This window comes from Ailuropoda melanoleuca, chromosome 7, assembly GCF_002007445.2.
Source record: "Ailuropoda melanoleuca isolate Jingjing chromosome 7, ASM200744v2, whole genome shotgun sequence".
Classification (NCBI taxonomy): Eukaryota; Metazoa; Chordata; class Mammalia; order Carnivora; family Ursidae; genus Ailuropoda; species Ailuropoda melanoleuca.
In genome coordinates this window covers 32,604,095-32,609,170 of record NC_048224.1, presented here as the reverse complement: position 1 = coordinate 32,609,170, position 5,076 = coordinate 32,604,095, and the positions used below count along the sequence as shown (strand labels likewise).

At 34.5% G+C, this 5,076-nt stretch overlaps 1 pseudogene; it reads right to left on the bottom strand.

Annotated features, from left to right (window-relative positions):
- Nucleotides 1–3,630: 3,630 nt before the first annotated feature.
- Nucleotides 3,631–4,183, bottom strand: LOC100470380 (annotated as a pseudogene).
- Nucleotides 4,184–5,076: the final 893 nt, after the last annotated feature.

Below are 5,076 nucleotides of genomic sequence, written 5' to 3'. Positions count from 1 at the left end.
GCTGGTATTCAAGCTGTGATTACGAATGGGTACTAGCAAAGTTCTTGCCTTGAGGAAGCTCTCAGTAAAAACCAGATCAGATAAAAGATATATTATGTGATGTGAATTTCTTTTCTTTTATTAATGTTTATGTTAGACTCCAACCAATATCATTTGGTTGACTACAGAGCTTAAAACTACTCAGATCTGAACCCCTCAAATTCTCATCATCAGGAGCTTTTTATTGCCCCTTTGAAGGATATTGCTGTCAGCAGGTTTTACCCTTGACTAAGGAGTGAGGTGATACTCTAATTCAGCATTTCAAATCCCAGGCCATATTTCAAATCTTCAACCAATTAACAAATCAGAGAATTTCATTTTACCTAAAATCATTTTATCTTGTTCCTTTTTCTCATGCTCTAAAAAGATTTAAACAAGCAAACAAACAAACAAGAACAAACTTAAACCCCAAACAAAATTAGATGGCCAAACTGAATTGCTGCATTTTAGAGGGGACCATAACTTTACTGAAGTATGGCATGTAAAAGAAAGTTTAGAGTTCAAATAATGGTTTCAAAATGACCACAACTATGCAATCCCCATTTAGGTCAAGATACAGAACATGAGCAGCATCCTAGAAATATTAAAGATGGATCATACCAATGTCAACCACTCTGATTTCTACCATCATAGATTAGTTTTGACTAATCTTGAACTTAAGTGGCATTATACCAAATGTTCACTTTGATGTCTGGTTTCTTTCACTTATAGTTATAACTTAAAGTTATAAAGTTAATCATTTATGTTTTATTTGTTGCAACAATTTGTTTTTGCCATTGTACGGTATTCCAATGAATGAATATGTGACTATGCCACATTTTAATTATCTATTTTACCAGTGAAGAACATTTAGGTAGTTTATGTTTTGAAATTATTATTAAAATTCTTCAATTAACATTCTTGTATATGTCTTTCGCTGCACATGTGTAATACACACAGAGTATGCAGATGTTAGATTCAGTTGGCTTTGACAAATAGTTTTCCAAAGTAATTGTGCATTGATCATGCCAGAACAAGATAAGAGATCAGTTGCTTTTCGTTTTTATGTATGCTCTTCTATTTCAATATTTTTTATACTGCACACCTTTTCCAAACTTTATTTTTTGATAAAAAAACATTTCTAAACAAACTGTACACTTTGAATGTGTACAAGTGGGTTACTAAAGGAAAAGGCTATTAAATATGACTGAACAAAAATAGAGTAATGGTCGAACAGTAAAGAAGTATTATCTATCTTTGATGAACTTTGTAACCAGAAATACCCCTAGTTGACAAGCAGAAAAAAATCCAGAGAGTGTAAGACAGCCCCGAGATAAGTCACAGTGTATTCTCCCTGTCTTATAGAAAACAAGGGCCAGTAAGGGATGTAACATTTCTCCATATCAAACTTAATACAGTAATTATGGCCTTGATTGCAGTTTGTAGTATAATGAGATGCACAGAAATATTATCTATAATTTTACATTTAAGTCTATGACTTAGATATAAAAAGTAGTTTCCTGTTTCGTTTTTCCATGAATCCCTGACTACTGCCCTTCTAAGAAAAGGCAAATAATGCCTATTATATTTTAACAATGAACATCCTGAGTTTTTTAAAGTCTCAAAAATGAGAAATATTTGAGAAAAGAGAAAATTTGAATTTATCTCAAATTTACAGGAGATGAAGAGATGTTAGAATAAAACTACAATATCAGGGAAAAACCCTGATATATTAAGAAATATTAGAGTTTAATATTACATTATACTTTGGCAATATATAACTAGGATTTACAAAAAATAAATCAACTATTGGTTTATAAAAATACTTTATTTTGTATATTTATATAAATATATGTAAATATATATTTTTATTTTAAATATATATAAAAATTTACTTTTCTATATACAAAATTGGGATATCATATAACTCACCTCCTATTTAAGATAAGACTAAGCTGAGAAAAAGGAGAATATCCTTCATTTTACACAGAATATATTATGTTCTACTTAAGAAAATTATTGATGCAACATAACAGCATAACAAGACACTCCTTTGAGAGAACAGCAGTTATAAATAGTAAGAATAGTTAAGGGTTACATTTATGTATTTTAGGGGGTTCAGATTAAGTAGACAAGTCTCTGGGCTGGGCTTTGAAGGACTGAATTCTATTTGTATGTCAGAAATTATTTTATTTTGTGGCCTTGAACAAGCTGCTTAAATTCACTGTCTCATAATTTTCCATAAGCATAATGAGTTTAGTAGTACTTGTTCTTTCATTCTAAAGATTGATTGGAATGCTCTTTCAGAAGAGTGATTGTATATTAATCTCATTAGTATTATTTTTAATATCTCATGTCTTCTCCTTGGAATACTTACATGAAAATACTTCAACAAGGCTTTTAAGGAAAGATCTAACACTAATATTCTGTGCTTATCATAAATGATAAGAGTTGATGTTCACCTTAGAATTTGTATAACTAATAATAGGATCATCCATGAATGATTTAAATAGCAATTCTGCTCATTAAATTAAACAGTTCATTTCCCAAATTTTATGCTTCATAGAAATTGTTTTTCTGCCTAATCAATCCTGTCATCGACTGAGCAATTAACTTGCCCATGGATATTCTGGGTGTTGATCTGTCATGAGCATTAGGTCTCCATCCAAAAGATTAAATATTATATATATATTTTTTAAAATATGTATTTCTGCAATTATGTTTCCTCATAATGAATCAATAACAGCAATGACCTGACGACTTATTTGGAGAGATTTCCATAAAGTATCCTATTGAATGTTATTTACCCTTATAAAAGAATAACACATTGCCTCATTAATATTATACTAAATATCAATCTTAGAATATTCTTAACACAACGTTAAACATTTTTTTTTAAAGATTTGATTTATTTATTTGACAGAGATAGCCAGTGAGAGAGGGAACACAAGCATGGGGGGTGGGAGAGGAAGAAGCAGTCTCCTAGCAGAGGAGCCTGATGTGGGGCTCGATCCCAGAATGCTGGGATCACGCCCTGAGCCGAAGGCAGACGTTTAACGACTGCACCACCCAGGTGCTCCAGAGCGTTAAACATTTTGAAAGCTACATGTACTGCTGCAAAATGTGTGACGCTGAAAGATAACACTTGTTGGCTATAGGTTCAGCTCTAATCTTATTCACTGTTGCTTTAATTTGAAACATCAACAGAAACATTAATAGAGTAACGATGCTTATTTCTCAGGACTCTACAATATTTATATACAAATTATCCAACTTGTTATAAGAGGGAAAGTGTTTTCTTTACAACTCTAATTTCAAAATTTGAGGATTTCTTCGTTTCCTAGATAGAGTTGAAATGAAATTCAGGTCTTTCTTTTTCTTTTTTTCTTTTCTTTTCTTTTCTTTTCTTTTCTTTTCTTTTCTTTTCTTTTCTTTTCTTTTTTCTTTTCTTTTTTCTTTTCTTTTCTTTTCTTTTCTTTCTTTTTTCTTTTCTTTTCTTTTCTTTATTTTCTTTTTCTTTTCTCTTTTCTTTTCCTTTTTTCTTTTTTTAAAGAAACTGTTTATTTTCCATCAACCTTATTTCCATTTTGTTTGCCTCTATGGAAGAGCAGCTTAAGACCCCTCAGTGGTTGTTTCCACCCATTCAGTGGCCAGAGCTGTGGGAGTTGCAGACCAGTCTTCAGTGGCAGGCTGAGCACTCCAGTCTTCAGAAGGGAACTGCTAAATAGGCACAGAGGGTGCATGGATGCCTTCAGACCTGTCTTCAGGTTGGGTAGCAGTGAACTCAGGAGCTGGAGCAGTCCATTCATCCTGAAATTCCTCCTTGATCACAACCTTTTCAGCAGCAGCTTGCTCTTCCTTTTCAATCTCTTCAGGATCTCTGTAGAACTAGAGCTCAGGCATGGCCTCCCATGGGTGCTCATGGGAAATGGTGCCAAGCATGAGCAGAGCTTCTCAGGCCAGCATCAACATCAGACCCATTGAGTGAGCTCCCTTGTTGTTGCAAAGGATGGCAATGTGCACACAGCACAGAGGAGAGTCTGTGTTACACAGAATGATGGTAGGCAGGTTAACATAAAACACCCCTGAGAGGGGTAAGAGGCTGGTGGCCAGCTCTGGGATCAGTAACCACCAGGAGTCTCGGCTCCCGAAAGGCTGCTTGCATCTGGCTAGTGAAGGTTCCAGAAATGAAGCAGCCAGCAATGGGAGTGGCTCCGGCAGCAGCAGCAAACTTCAGCACAGCTCCTGCCCAGTATTCCTCAATGATATGACACTGACATCAGCTGCGTTTCCAACAGCAACAATGGCACGAGCTGCCAGCAGAAGCTTCTCCTACGTTCTCTTTAGATTTATGAAGCAAGTACCATCACTTTTCCTTTTTTAAATGTACTGTTCCATTTGGAAGTCAAGGTTCAGGCCACCTAAGTGGGTTCCTGCTGCAAGTATTTTGAGGACATCCTCCTTTATTTGCAGGACATCAAGGGCTCTGGACATTATGAGAGTTATAACTTAAAGTTACCACAGAAATGCAAAACAACGAAGTATCCCTCCCTGGGTAGCACAGAAAGGTCAGGCCTATTATGGATTTCTGTACATTGTTAATGGTATTTAATCACATTCATTTACCTTTTTTTTGAAGGGGAATATCACCCAGTTTATTTCTCTGATGTGAAGCACACTATGTGAGAATAAATAACGAACTCTTTGAGTGGAGAATGAATAGATGGACGTATTTACACGTTTGCTTACAACACACATGTTCTAGAGTCACAAAGAGCCAACTTTCTTTATCACTTATTTCATATTACTGTCATATTTTAAAATTCCTAATATGGCTTCCATTAGCATATTATATTAAAGTAAGAGAAAGAAAGGGAGTCACAATCTTAAAAAAGCTTCTCTAAAGATATTCACAGGAGAATTATTTCTCATTTTCCACCCCACTCCCCCAAATTCCAGGTACTCACATTTCAAGCACTATATCCTAGATAATTTAAAAAGCTATTTCATTTAACCCTCAGAACAACTGAGTATATTAAAAGCTTTGTTGTTGTTGTT